We start from the raw sequence: 16010 nt of genomic DNA on the forward strand, positions 1-16010 counted from the left end.
GGACTAATGCGCGATTCGTTTCGGTCACTGAAACTCTTCTATAGCCGCGATTTGTTAAAAAGTCTGGGCTGGTACAGTCTGCTTAGCACATTCATTGCCAAAGATCTTGTGAACGGCTCGAAGGACCTGAAATAAAGTTATTTACATAAGTATTTTTTCATCATTTTTACATTAGGTAGGTAGTTATATTTTTTAACATATTTGTAGTACAGTGTCATAATACCTACAGTTGGGGGAGGCATTGATCTTCATTTGGCTGAAACGAACGAACTAACGAGCAGTTAGTATTTTCAAAATTAATTATAAGTATATACAACAGTCTTTTAGGACTCAGCTAGGGACTGGAATTCGCTGCCTGCTGCTGTCTTTTCCGAATACTATAATCCGGGCCTTTATAAGGCGAGAGTGAATAGGCACTTACATGGCAGATATGTACCGTACCGTTTTAGCATCTGCATCTCCCCTAACATCAGGTGCGATGGCGGTCAGATACCTATCTGCTTTGTTCTGCATAAAAAGTACCTGTCTTTTTATTTCAGTTGTAATGAGACAATTTTATACCTTTACCTCTGATGACCTCTAAAATCGTTCGTTCGTTTCAGCCGAAAGACATCCGCTGCTGGACAAAGTTTTCCACAATGAACGGTCCTGCGCTGCCCGCATCCAGGCTCTTCCCGCGACCTTCACCAGATCGTCGGTCCACCTAGTAGGAGGCCTGCCCACGCTACGTCTTCCAGCCCGTGGTCGCTACTCGAAAACTTTTCTGCCCCAACGGCCATCGTCTCTACGAGCTATGTTTATTTCAGTTGTAATGAGACAATTTTACCTCTGATGGCCTCTAAAATATTAAGTGCTATTTCGGCATACCGTATATTAAGGCTGACTGTACCCACAAAATACATCAAAGACGTTACATCTATCAGCAAAAAGCGTTACTCGTGTAACCTCGACCGACCTAATACTTATTAAATGCTGGACAGTTGGAATCAGGGTTGCCAACTTTTACTTTTGACAGCCTCTGTGGTCTAGTGGTAAGACCACCTGCTTCAGACGTAGGTTCCGGGTTCGATTCCCAGTGGCGGCAGATTTTTCTGTTCGGTTTGGTTGGTGGTAGGGCTTGTTCTAAGTCCGCTTGGCTAGCTACCACCATTTTACCTCAGTCTGTCGCCATAACAACAATGTTAACAGCTTTGTTGTGTTCCGGCAGTCAGAGATAAGGATAGCCAGTTCCTCCGTGGTTGAGGATTCCGGGTGAAGCTCGCTTCCACCTTCGGCCTGATCGTCACTTACCATCAGGTGAGATACAGGCCAAGAGCTTCCTCGTTGTGGATAAAAAAAAAACGTCGGAGAAGGAAAACAAACAGTATTTTAAAATATAAACAGTTTAGCTCTACATCACGTACCTAAATGTAGTGTTGGGCATTTACTTTTAAAAATATCTATGATACTAGTGATGCTTGCTGAAAACAGTATTTTGGGCAACAATAAAAGTATAATTTAGTGAAAAACAGTATAATACTGTTCAAAACAGTATAATTGGCAACCTTAGTTGGAATGGAAATGGTATTTGATTTGCTGAAACGTTGGAGATCACAAACTAAACTAATATCATTTCTAAATCTAGATTCTAGAACTTAATACAGTCTAGTTTACTTATTTATTTATTGGTGCGCTTACTTCATTTATTGTATTTGGTTTGGTTATGGCAAGAACTAATATGTATTTTTGTGAAATATTTTGAAAGAGGAAGAATTAATTAGACCGACGACACACGACATCATAAAGGTAGCAGGAAGGCGGAACATGGAAAGCATTGGGGGAGACCTATGTTCAGCAGTGGACGTCCTATGGCTGAGATGATGATGATGATGATGAAGATTATGCCAATAAATAAGGAACCATTTTATTCATTGGAAGTCACGTTATTTAATTTGATTTGAATGGTGGATGGAGTACAACGTTTTAGGAGAAGGTTTTCTAAATGTTTTTAATAAAAACAAAAGCGGAAGATTATGCTAATATTACTGGAGATTAATGGCGGTTTATTTTATGATAATAACGGACACGAAAAAATACTGCTTTTCTCGAATTTTCACTCAATTTAATTAAGTTCAGTCTAATGAATTGTGTTACATAGATTGATTGATTACTTATCACGCTTATATGATAACAGGTATGACATGTAAAGTAACGTATTTATCTATATCTATAAAAACGAAAGGTCACTGACTCACTCACTCATCACGAATTCTCAGAAACTACAAGTGCTAGGTGTCTCAAATTTTGCATGGGGGTTCCTTTTAGAACGTAGGTGCTCACTAAGACGGTATTTTGCCAAATTCAACCCCTAAGGTGGTAAAACGGGATCCACGCGTAGGAAGCCGCCGGCGGCCGCTATCCTACTAATATTATAAATGCGAAAGTTTGGATGTCTGGATGTATGGATGTCTGGATGTTTGTATTTTTTCACGCAAAAAATACTGATCGGATTTTGATGAAACTTTACATTATTATTGTTTATAACCCAGAATATATAGGCTATAATTTATGGCGATCTGTGACAAACTAAATTTCACGCGGGTTTAGCCGCGGGCAAAAGCTAGTTTCAAATATAACTTTTATTCGTTCCAGTCCAAATTGAACAGTATTATTTCGAATGCAGATTCATTTCAACAGCCTGATTGTAGTCTCTCACCTCTCGATTTTAAATCCGTTACTCGTCAAATTAGCACCAGATCATTTATTCAGTTGTTTCTCACGCTCATTACTGGTCCGAGGCATAACCCGAGGAATGCAGCCAGTCTTATAATATTACTTTCTTTAAAATGTGACTGGAAATGCATTTGAATGATGGCAATGGTACTTATAATTTGTAACGTGCATTTGTTCATTGTGTTTTTTTTAATCTTGCTTGTGGACACTGGGATTTTCTTCTGTTCTAAGTTGCATCTTACCTACTCTTAAGGTATTTTATATTTTTCATGATAGTGTAAAAATTTCGGCTATTTTAATTAAGAGGACTAGTAAGATTTATTCATATTGCTACTTTGATGTGCGGTCTCAAATCCATTTTAGTACATTTTGAGTATGTATTCTTTTAATCTGTACCCAGCTGGAATAAATATCGTTCTCGTTCTATTTTTAAATCGTAGCAAATTCTAATTTAAAAATATATATTTTCGTCATTAAAACGGTTAATATGAAAACAAAATGGCCTGGCTGTTGTTCCTTGTGCATTGGCAGGATGATTTTCAAATCGAGTCAAATGGATTCGGCAATTATAAGCTCTAATTATTCGCTATGATCAGATAACGGAATAAATTGCTTTACTGTGTTAGCAAATTGTGATTATTGTCTGCTAATAGAGCCATATTTTGAACGATTTCGTTTCGTCATCATCTGTGGGTGGGTTCATTCAAACTTTTTGATTTGTACTTCAAACAGTAGGTAAGTAGTTTGTAGAAAATATAATAAAGTTATTTTGAGGCATGTCAGACGCATATGGCGGCGGCTGAAATAAGTTTAAATCTTAGATCGTTTCATCCACGAAGACGCGCCCCACCATTCTTCCGCTAATGTTTGAGTGTTATTATCCATGAGTGCACACGCATACTACAATAATGACGCTCGGATTGCTCAGATCAAACTCAACCCGCGCTTCCCTCGACCAAAAATTGTTAGGGCACGTCATCGTGGATGAAACGATCTATACCTGAGTTATAAAAGTGGAATGTGAATTGAAATCTCATTTATTAAATAATTCAAATATCTGCCTAAGCAGTCTTTAGATTCACATGCTTACTCAAACCTTCATTCCACGAAAGAATTGCGTTTGTAACAGATGCTCGCGTAACCGCGACGAATGCTCGCGAACCGAATTCGCTATTCAGAAACCTATCATTAATCATTCGAGCGACTAGTACATTAATCTAATTCTAAGCCATCATAATAGTTCGACCACCCAATTGATCTAGTCTATCTGTCAAATGGTTATCACTAATATTCATTAGTTATCAATGCTAGTCCTAGTGTTTAGCTAGATCATAAATCAAGGCGGACCACCTAGGTCTTAGATCCAAACATCTACTCGTATTCATAATAGATCGAATACTAGCTATTGATTTGGATTAGATAGTGAATAATAGTGATAGACGACTGGCCCGGTGCGGGTATTGCCCGGTCAGCTGCTAAAAGCGCGCCAAAACGTATGAGTCAACTCAAAATCGTTGGATACTACCCGTACTCAATAGCATGTGAGTATTATTATAGTTGTGGTTTTGAATCTTGGTAAGTGTCAACGTGACATTGTGAACTCCGTTAGTTTATAATATAACGCGTGAGACTGTAAAGTGTAAACCATAAGTGGGTTAGGTTACATTGTAATACTAACTACGTCGGATTATAATCCGACAGAATCCACAATTTTAAGGTGAGCTAAAGACAAATTAAATTATCCTAGAGCTCTAGTAAATTCAAGTCCACGAAAATATAATAATATAAACTTCCGAATTGTGAAAATTGAATTTTGTCCAGTAATATTTTAGTTACATTGGTCTTATACTATTAATAGTAAGGCTAAGTTGCACCACCTAACTTTGACCATTTTTACGATAACCGGTGTTTTTTGTATAGAGTTTGACAGACTTTTAACGTTTGTGAAAGTTAAAGTAAGATGGTGCAACCCAGCCTAAAAGTAATTATGTTCAGATTATTCATAAACTACGTTACAAAGCAATTGATTTGTCTTCAGTCCCCTGACTCCGCATTGAATTCTCGGTCGGCAGCTTAATCATGTTGAACAACTGATGACACGTTACAGGCTGTTACAATGTTAATCTTGTTGCAGGTGGCCTTGAGCTATGGCGTAGTCGCTGGCTGAGCTCAACCCGTCCACATGTGAGTATAACTTTAGTTCAGCCATGTTTGTTATTAACCAATAAATAAGGCGGTGGGCGGGGCACATAGCTCGTGGAGACGATGGCCGTTGGGGCAGGAAAGTTCTCGAGTGGCGACCACGAGCTGGAAGACGTAACGTGGGCAGGCCTCCTACTAGGTGGACCGACGATATGGTAAAGGTCGCGGGAAGAACCTAGATGCGGGCAGCGCAGGACCGTTCATTGTGGAAAACCTTGGGGGAGGCCTTTGTCCAGCAGAGGACGTCATTTGGCTGAAACGAAATAAGGCACAGCTATAATATAACACACATTATAGTCCGGGCCTTTCAAGGCGAGAGTGAATAAGCACTTAGAGGGCAGATATACCATCCTAGGCTGCATCTCACTTAACGCCAGGTGCGATTGCGGTCAAATACCTACCTGCCTTGTTGTGCATAAAAAAAGCTTCTAAATTAGAGTCATAGACCAAAAATGTATTAATTGTATAGGCCTCATTATTTTGTAGATATTGCCCGGTTTCTGAATTAAGATTTTTGGCTTGAGTGTGCTCATCTTCTAATCAAGTATAAATTGATCGTTGAGTAAAATGAGCTCGCAAGCTGGAAACTGGGCCATAGATTATTAAAAAAAAATTAAAGAAAAAAGACTAATAAATAACCCTTCTTCTTGTCGTGTCAACAACAAACCTACACAGCGTCAGCCCAAAACTACGCCACAAGAGTGGCGTTGTCAGTAGCCTTCATTGAATCTTCCTGCGTGCAGTTATTTGGGCAAGCATGGCACGACATCATGTGCTTCGTCGACTGGGGAACAAAACCACACTTGTCTTGCACTCCAAGTTTAAAAGGAGCCTTTACATGTACCATAATCTTTTGACCTACCAGCGCTTCGAGACCAACATTTAGCAAGAGCTGAGTAGCACCGCAACAAACCCAGTTACCACTGGCTGCCGAAATAAAAGAACAGTACGTCAGCCCTGAAAACCTTTAAACCAATTAGTTTTCAATTAACTGCCAAATTCTAGTCTTTCTTGTTTTGTAAATAGTTAGTCAATTGAATTGGCAAACACAAGAGACGTGACGCCATTGACTCAAAATATTTACGTATTTTGGCAGCTCATGAAATACAATAAATTAATTAGTAGCGTAAAACTGTGTAATGTTTTTAATACGGTATCGAATTACTCGTTGGTATGAATCAGCATGAGGGATTACTTAAATCTATTCGTGCATTTCAGTAGGTTCTTAAGAGCGTTTACGCCGTTTGGCGCAAAAACAGTACTTTTTCAACTCGTTACAATCATTAACCAGTAATACTACAAATATGTTATAGGCATAAATAGTTAGGCAATTTCGTCGTCTAAATAGTTAATTGAGAAAATATTGCGATTAGTTTAGCATTTAAGAATTCTATCAAGATAAGTCCACACAGGTTTTGTAAATTTCCACTTTAGCGTCAGTTTACAAGCTGAAATTTTTATAAAAATACTGTGAAAACGATTTAACAAACATTTATATCCTATAGCATAGATCCTTGGGCAAATAGTTATCTGAGAAATTTTTTAGATTTAAGCATTTTACAATAAGAAATCACAAATTAAAAGAACGTGAAATACCCAAAAATCAAAGTGATTTTTTCACCAATATTCTTCCTTTATTCAACACAAAAATAGCTTAATATAATAGAAGAATATCTTATCTAAAATATTTACGTTGAAATTTAAAATAATTCATTGTATTTTTTTTTATATGAGTATTTGAAAACTACTATAAATCGCCGCGCACGAATCGTTCAAATTCAGTCCGCCTCGAGGCGTTCCAGAGTGAGGTCACGTCGCTCGGTGCTCTGCTGACATGTGTCACGCGTACGTTGATCTTTGACAGGTAGCTGGACTTTTATAGTGTATCCGCAAAATCTTGGTGGTAGATTTTGCGATCACGTGGTAATTAAAATATTTTATTGTTATTTTTCATTACAGTCTATTTTTACTACAAATTCTATTTCAGACGTAATGAAAAATAAAATTAAGTTATTTTTAGCGATGAAACGAAAACGAATGACGGAAATTTGGAACAGCAAGTTATGTATGTATACCTACTAATATTATAAAGAGGAATAATACTAATATTTTATTTGCCATAAATAGGTGGTTACAGAATAGTTAATAGGAATGCTCTGCCAGCAGGGTCCCACCTAGTTGTAGGGGGAACATACACAACATATTACAGTCGGAAAATCTTTGCGGTAGGTACCTCGGATTGTAGTTAGTTGGACAGTGGTCATTTGACGGCCACTTGAATCGTCTCACCCCTAAGCTTTTGGCTACCGCCGGCGCACTAAGCCGGTTGATGCCTAATCTCGGAGGCTCGGCTGCACTGAGTCGCTGACTATACTTTTGCGTCGCGTGTTATATGGTCCTATATGGGGCTCGAGTATGGCACAGTGCTGTGTAGTCGTGGAGCATCCTACTGTTCAAAAAAGCGCAACGCATGATATCACTGAGGCACAGGCTGAGGTAATTCGTGGATACCGCATAGTATCCGCAGTCCGTCTATTCCCGGTTGTGGACACTGACTATGTCCCTACTGAGGATAAATGGGAAAAAAATATTGTCATTAGTTGCGACGTATAACAATCCTACTAATACATATTATAAATGCGAAAGTTTGGATGTCTGGATGTTTGTTACTCTTTCACTCAAAAACTACTGAACGGATTTTGTTGAAACTTTACAGTATTATTGTTTATAAACCAGATTAACATAATTATAGGCTATAATTTTATGACGATATGTGACAAATAAATTTCAATAAATAAATAAGACGTGTCTAAAAAGCGCAATCTATCGTCATTGGTTAAAATCTACAGCGCTGGACAAACTACTGTTTTTGACGTTCGTAAATATTCATGCGGGGGAAGCCGTGAAACGCCATCTATCAACATGATATCAAACAACAGATTTTACGAACTAAGGAGTAAAAGGAGGTCCACGCGTACGAATTATTAATAAAATTAATAATATTTGTATTCATCTGGTCTTACTTGACTTTTACTTTACGTATGTCATGCACGATGACATTTGTGTCAATATTTGTGTACGTCCCCACTAGGCATAATTGGGATGTATTTTTCTAATTTGTCATGAGTTGTGAGAAAGCCTGTAGCTACAACTGGGAAAGTATGTGTCACCACTGGTGACAATCGATATTATTTATGCCATTTATCCTCAGTGGCGACAAAGCTAGTGTCGACAACCGAGAATAGACGCCAGTTGCGAGGTGACCATAGGTCCCAAGGGGAAATGTACGTGTACGTGCACCACGAGAGGTGGAAACCAAAAGGTAGAGGCTTGAGGATCTAGGCCCTAGAGTGCTGAAGGGTACGCCTGGCCGTCAGCCAAATTTTACGTCGCACCATAGAGGCAGTTCTGCCTGTATTAGAGGAGTGGGTGCGACGGCATGATCGCCTCACACAAAGGGCGACCCAGGTTCTACCGGGCCATGGGTGCTTCGGGCCATTCCTCCACCGTATAGGCCGAGAGCCTGTAGATGGTTGTCAGTTAACACTGCAGTCTTGGCACGTGAGTCACCGCAGCAGACTGACACGCTCCAACAGTGCCCAGCCTAAGCGAACGAGCGGCGGTTGGAAATGACCTCTCCCTACCAATCGGGAAGAGGCGTGAGATAGATAGATAAATTGTTTATTTGTTGTAACACACTTTTTTTTAATGCTTTTAACACACACATTATGTATAGTTGCTATTGAAATTCAATTCAATATCGAAATAAAGTTAGTTAGTCAAGAAACACACTAGGTGACACCACTGGTGTTACACAGGTTAGTAATAATTTCAACAGTTGCAACATAACAAAAGTGACAAAACAACATAAGATAAGGATTACTAGCGTTTCAAATAGTTCCCTGCGTCAGAGTGATGTGTGCCGCAGCGATGCAAAAAGCAAAGAGCTCAGTATAAACATTACCCTCAAAAGGGCAGAACACTGATTTTCAGCTTTTGCTAGAGAACGCATGAAGCGTACAGGTACGGAATGAACCCGCTCGCTTTCGGAAACAATATCTACATTAGTATAAAATATATGATGAGACAAATAATCTTATGGTATAGTGTGCTTACTTTCTGTGAAAGTGTTCTTTCACAGAAAGAAGCAGTGGAAAGGGGGAGCGAGAGGCCTCAGCCGACACTCCGGTTATCCGCCGCCGACACCCTGGGCGCAAGAGGACAGCTTAATGGTCTCCAACTGTCCCTTCCTAACAGGCCTCGGTCGCTAGACATGGAGGTGTCTGGTGGCGGCTAAGGACGAATGCTACAGGCAACAGCCAATGGCGATGTCCCGCGTTCCCTCATATCACTCATATGGATCATGGCAGAAACAGTCAGGTTTTTAGTGGGTGTAGGGGCTACCCACCTTCTAGTAGGAAGAACCCCACATAGCCCACTAGCTGCCCCCGCAGCTGGTGGGTATGAAATGTTATGCATTTTCCGGATAAAAAAGAATAGGTAGTTAACAGGAAAAGTTTGTTTTGAATAGAACCGATTTGAAAAAATCTCTCACCATTAAAATTCAATTTTTTTTCAGCTGAACATAGGCTGAATAAAATATTCTCAAAACAGTAAAAAACCTTTGATAATTTACTATTTGATAAAGAATTTACGTATTTATTATTGATTAGGACTAATGTAAGTATACCATTATTTATAATTATGGAGTCGGTGTTGGAAGATTTGAAGATTTTATAGTTTCCTTGAGCTGTCACTTGACAGCCTGGCACACTTTTACGATGGTGGATCAAAGTATTTTGGTTTGACTATAGAGCGTGAGAACACGCACACAGTCATAATTATTTTAGTGTGAATAAAACTAGCATCGAAATTACCTAAACTTGACATGCCACGCTAGACGTATACGCTCTTAATAAAACTTGCTACTGGTTTTTGTATACAGATTTAGCATCTACCTTTTTTTGTACCTACTCTGTCGAAAACTCTTTCTTTTGCAAAACACACCGCTTAACTGCAGGACTGAATTTCAATTTCAAATTCAATGGAGTCATTTTGATAATTTTAATTGAATGGTTTCCAGAGATAGTGCAAAACGTCTAAAATGTTTAAATGAGCAAATGGTAAGAAAATAACCTTCAGACAAAGCAGAAATATTTGTAGAACATTTCAAACATTTCTAGAATTATTTCAATGTTTAAAGATGTTCATGACTTTTTGTTACAATTAAATTATTCGTTGCTATCTGTCTTTTGTCTTTATTCATAAAAAAATCTAAAACAGCTTCATAACCAATCTCTTTTTTGTCTCTTTTCATTACATTGAGGTTAACTTTCATAGAGAGCATTGGAATATTTAAAACAGTACGATAGTTGAGAATTTTATAAATAAGCGGATTATTATTTTATAAAAATAATATAACGTAGAGATTTCCATGTTGATCAATTGGTAGCGGCCTGCGTCCAGCGCGTTCCTGCTACCTTTATGTCTTCAAGAAGGCCTATGTTCAGTTGTGGACGTTCTATGGCTGAAATGATGATAATGTTCATCGTAGAGATATAATATTATATCAATCTAGACATTGGTGTATTGAATGGAGCTAATAGGAGCTATTTAGCAATAAAAACGATAGTTACATCTGCTGTACAAAAACAAAATTACTCCAATAATTGTTTCACAACAGCTGTTCACATCAAAATAGTCCTAAGTTTCTTTCTACATTGATATGCAAGCAACCATAATTGTTCTTACAAAAACATTTAAATATGAAAACATCTAAAAACAGAGGGCAATTAAAAAGCTTTTTCATTACGTACAATGGGAGGAAAACTTCTTCCAAAATGAGGTATCATGATTGAAAAATGGTAAGTCTGAATGCACGAGGCCGGCGGCGTGTGACCTACATGCGGTTTCAGGGGTCCTCAAGGTAGTCAATATTTGTCATCACTTATACTGCACTCCTATGTTTTAAGGTATACTTTTGTATGCTGAATGAAATTTAGAAAAGTTGTCATTATTTTCGGCGTGTGCGTTCGGGGTCTATTTCCTTTTGGGACACTATTGTTGATGCAGTCAATATTGTTGGTTTTGTATTACAAGATAATGCTCATCGATCCAATCTCAGTAATTGATTCTTTTTTGCACAAAATATTTGAGTTTAAGTTTCTAACGGACTTTTAAAATTATAGACCTAGGCCAGGACATCCGGCTTTCTCTGTTTTCCTTAGTTTTTATTGCCTGAGGAATTCCTTTACTTACAATAAAACTAGGTACGTGTTTGTTTATAATTCTTATTTGGCTGATCAAGTCCCTGATAGCCTATCAGTAACTTATCTGTCAGATGAACCAAGCTGTTTTTATTCCTGAACCGGCTGATAAAGTCCCTGTTAGTTTATCAGGGACTTATCTGTCAGATAAACTACAACTTCTAATTTCAAATGTCTTGGATATATCTGGTTAAGTCTTCGATGATACCTTTATCTGTCAGATAGCAAACTGAAACTTTATCAGGAACCGCGGGAAATAAAAACTCGTGCCCTTCACGAGCATATACGACCCACTTGCGAACCGCACTCGTTTACAGTTCCTCATAGTTGAAGGTCCTACCCTCGCTAAAGTACTAATGAGACGGTCGTCGGTCAGTGTTGTTTGCTCAGAGATGGTTGAGCACCTTTATGGTCCAGTATAGTATGAAAAGAGTTTTATTTTATTTGAGTACGTAAAAAATGTCTAAGGGCTGATCTGATTTTAACATCGCCGGATAACTTTTATCTGAAGAATAAGTTTGGCACATTGACAGTTTCAGTATGGGAAAGTTTATTCTTTAGTCAAAAGTTATCCGACGATGGTAAATCCATCTTATTTGACTCTAGCATAAAAAAAAGTTATAAGTTTTCATTTAGAACATTTTTTTTTATTTTCTTTTTAAATACAACATTGTTCGAGTCCTAGTGAGGGCAATTTTTCTGTTCGGTTTGGTTGGTGGTGGGGCTTGTTCTAAGTCCGCCTGGCTAGCTACCACCATCTTACCTCTCTGTCGTCTGTCGCCATAACAACAATGTTAACAGCATTGTTGTGTTCCGGCAGTTAGAGATAAGATAGCCAGTTCCTCCGTGGTTCACGATTCCGGGTGCAGCTCGCTTCCACCTTCGGCCTGATCATCACTTACCATCAGGTGAGATACAGGCCAAGAGTTTCCTCGATGTGGATAAAAAAAATGTAAAATAGTTAACATTGACATTAAAACTATGGTATCTTCTGTGATTATAATAGGTACGATTTCCAACAAAAGTACCTACTTTTGAGTGCAGGCGTCCATACATGACCAGGGTCCAGGGTTCAAAGCTATCGAGTATCAGTATCCGACCCCATCGGATGTGGGTTTCGGTTGTACTGCAGTTCTGCGGTTGTGCGGTTTGGCCATTGGATCGCTCGTGGCTTGCTACGGGAATGTAGACCTTATGGGAAAACAATTAAACGGAAAATATTGACGCATTTTGTTCCGATGCTAATATTAGTATGGGGAGAAGTGTTGTTATGTAATATTTTGCTACCAAAAAAGTCGAAATATCAAGTACCTATAGTAAGGTACTTTATTTTATTACATTTTGTGATTTTACTCTTAGCCATTCATTTGTCATCCAATCTCTCCTGGGCCCGTGTGATGACGAAACCTACAAGAGTATTTAAAGCCACCCCACAGCTGGGCTCTGCAATGGGACGTAGTTATGGGCAAGTAAGCCCAAGCTTTCGCTTTGCGAATCTAAACTTTTAATAAAGGTAGGTACTAGACCACGAATAAAATAGTTGATTTTAACCAATAAATGAACATTTTACTCTTAGTCATTCATTTGTCATCCAATCACTCCTGGGCCCGCGTGTTGACGAAGCTTGTAAGAGTATCGCCTGAGCCACCCCACAGTTGGGCTCTGCAGTGGGATGTATTTATGGCCAAGTAAGCCCAAGCTTACTTTCGCTTTGCTTTCCCATCTAATTGTTTACGAATCTAAACTTAATGAAGGTACTAGACCACGAATAAACTAGTTTTTTTTAACCAATACATATAAGTAAGTATAATGTTTGTGCATGATGTAGCAATCGAACTTGCGAGCTTTGGCATGTAGCCAAGTTTTAACCACTGCGCCAAATGATTTATGAACTGAATGTACCTAGTTTGTAAATACTTTACTAAAATGCAACTTTTTCCTTACGCTCCTCCTCTTAATGAAGTTTACCTTTTATTTCATCATCATCATCATCATCATCAACAGCCCTTTACAGTCCACTGCTGGACTATGAGCCTCCTCCACTATTAGTGGAGGGTTTTGCTATAATCCCCATTCTTTTATTTATTATAAAAAAATCTTTGTGTAATAATTTCTAGTGTTCAAGCTTACGAGAGAACCTGTGGCTTTTATAAAACACAGTCATATATTATTTAGTTACATAACATCAACTTTAACGGATAACAGGGAAGTGAAGTGTAACTATCATTCCGCCTACGTAACTGTTTGTAGTTAGTTTTCTTATTCTAATTAACAATAAACTGCCTGATGACCCGAAAGCGTGGGACAGAGTTAATCGCCATTAATAAAATTGATCCTGCAATCGGTTGAGGCTAGACCGAACACGAGCGGAAGCGATTTTGTTAAAGATGTATTAGTAATTGAGTATACGCACCGCAGCATGTGGAGGCCGCGTACCGGAAAACGCAGCGTGGGACGTCCACCCACAAGGTGGACCGACGTCATCATAAAGGTAGCAGAAAAGCGCTGGACGCAGGGCGCTACCAACCGGGTGACATGGAAAGCATTGGGGGAGGCCTATGTTCAGAAGTGGACGTCCTATGGCTGAGATGATGACGATGATGACCGCGGCATGTAAGATAGGGGTAAAATTTTAATTAAGCAAAGCCTGGGCTGTGGGTACTAACAACGGATTATTGTTACCTATGTATTTGTCTTACTATAGGTACATAATAACATTGCTATACACCAGTCTTTCCCAAAGTGGGCGATAACGCCCCCTTGTGGGCGCTGCAGGCTTAAAGGGGGGCGGTAAGAGACCCAGAAAAAAAATCGGGACGTTGCACGGTGGATCGAGCCCATACAAGGTGTTGGACATGGTGCTTTAAATGCAACTACTTAAAACAAGATTGATTTGCATATAAATTGAAAGATGAGACTTCATTCTATCAAATATCACTAATATCAAGTCATGATCTACTATCATAGTTATGTGGTGCGACCGTAAAGTGAACAAAGTCAAAATCATGGATTTTCTGACTTCTGTTTGTATTGTCAATTTATCCAATTTCGTTCACTGGTTTTATGTTATTACTTATTAATGTATTATCTTATACCTTTATCTTAATCTGTGTGTTAAAATGAGTGCCTAAAAAACTTCTAGCTTGGCTATTTTGACGTATTTTTAAAAGGTATTTTTTTTAATGAAAACTGCGTGTTTTAGTTGACATCTTGGGCGATCTTTAACAAACCATGAATGAGAGATGATAGATGACAACGTGGGCGATATTATTACTCAGTTTTTAGACCCTTATTCATCCCTATTTTCGAGAAAATCACAAAAAACTAAATAAAAGCGCCTCATTTTTCCGCATAGCAAAATTAACTTAGGTAAAATTCGTTACACTAAAATAATGTCAGGTAAACCAAAGATGTTTATTTTGGTTTATGAGTTGTTTATCGTGTGCAATTCAGTAAAAATACTCATTAAAATGAAAAACCTCAAGTCAAATAGAGATTTGTATGCATTATTAAAAACCACGATGAAAGATCGCGCTAGTTCTTTAGCTAGGATACTAGAGCTGTTTTCGCATACACTCTCTTCAGATAAACAGAGGTAAGTACTAACGTAGTTAATACTTTATGAACATAAAGAAATACTATAAAACAGATATAGTAAAAAAATCATATTGTCATCATCTCAAAAGATTGTCGTTGAATTTAGTACATACCATACATACATTTTGTATGTATTTTTTTCTTCATTTATGATTGTGTTAGGTAGGTACTGAGTTACACATTTTATTTATCAGATAACTATAAAAAAAAACAATAATTTCATTGACATTGTTTGTCGCAAGAAGAAGTAGTGTCATTATAATGAGCACCAGTTTTTAGCTACAAACGTAGATTGGCTTAGGCAATCTGTTGATTGGAGTCAGTTTTGTAGTCCGCTAAGTCCCTATAAAATTGCATTAGTATGTATCTAACAGCTAACAGAATATAAAATCAAGCTCGACAAAATCGAACAAAGTGATTGTGTGCAATGAAAAATCAGGCGTTTGCAAAAACATTTCTTTCATAAGTTTAACACTTAATGAGAATAAATTTAGAGTATTGTTAGATTATGTATCTAACAGTTAACAGAATATGAAAACAAGCTCGACAAAATCGAACAAAGTGATTGTGTGCAATGAAAAATCAGGCGTTTACAAAAATATTTCTTTAATAATTTTAACACTTAATGAGAATAAATTTAGAGTATTGTTAGACTATGTTACTCTTTAAATATGGAAACAGACCAAAATGAGTGAGTATTTGCTTTTAATTGAACAATAAATACAAGTTTTTCATCACTATATTTTAAGATTTTTTTTCACTTATATTAATTGCCATCTAATAAGTAAAATCTATCACATTAGAAAGATAAACTTGTCAACCTTACACTGTAAAAATTTGAAGTTACTACGTTGACGCAATCTCATTTTATTTTAAAAACACTGAGTAAGGAAGCGATGTCCAACGCTTTGTATGGGCTCGATCCAGTGTGCGTTGTGTAGAGGCTTGGGAGGCGTCATCTACTAGGAGGACTCTTAGACATCGACTGAGCTCGACTCTTGACTACAAAAAAGGGGGGGCGCTAAAAATAATTTATTCTCAAAGTGGGCAGTAGACTAAATAAGTTTGGGAACCACTGCTATACACAATGACAGTTCTGCTTTACGTAAGGAACATCAGAAACCTAACTCTAGCTTTATTCATCGAACCGGTATTCTGTGAGATATCGCCGAGCCACACCATTTCCATTAATTTTTTTTACTAGATACGTCTGTTGATTTGGTGAATATGATT

The 16010-nt window shown here is 37.9% G+C and overlaps 1 protein-coding gene across 1 annotated transcript in view; it reads left to right on the plus strand.

Annotated features, from left to right (window-relative positions):
• Positions 1–16010, plus strand: part of LOC135079957 (uncharacterized) — a 218603-nt gene that overhangs the window by 128193 nt on the left and 74400 nt on the right. Inside the window, exon 2 of the mRNA XM_063974606.1 lies at positions 4847–4896. The gene's annotated coding sequence lies outside the window, so the exon portion shown is untranslated. The remainder of the gene's footprint in view (positions 1–4846; positions 4897–16010) is intronic.

Source organism: Ostrinia nubilalis, chromosome 2, assembly GCF_963855985.1.
Source record: "Ostrinia nubilalis chromosome 2, ilOstNubi1.1, whole genome shotgun sequence".
NCBI classification, from domain to species: domain Eukaryota; kingdom Metazoa; phylum Arthropoda; class Insecta; order Lepidoptera; family Crambidae; genus Ostrinia; species Ostrinia nubilalis.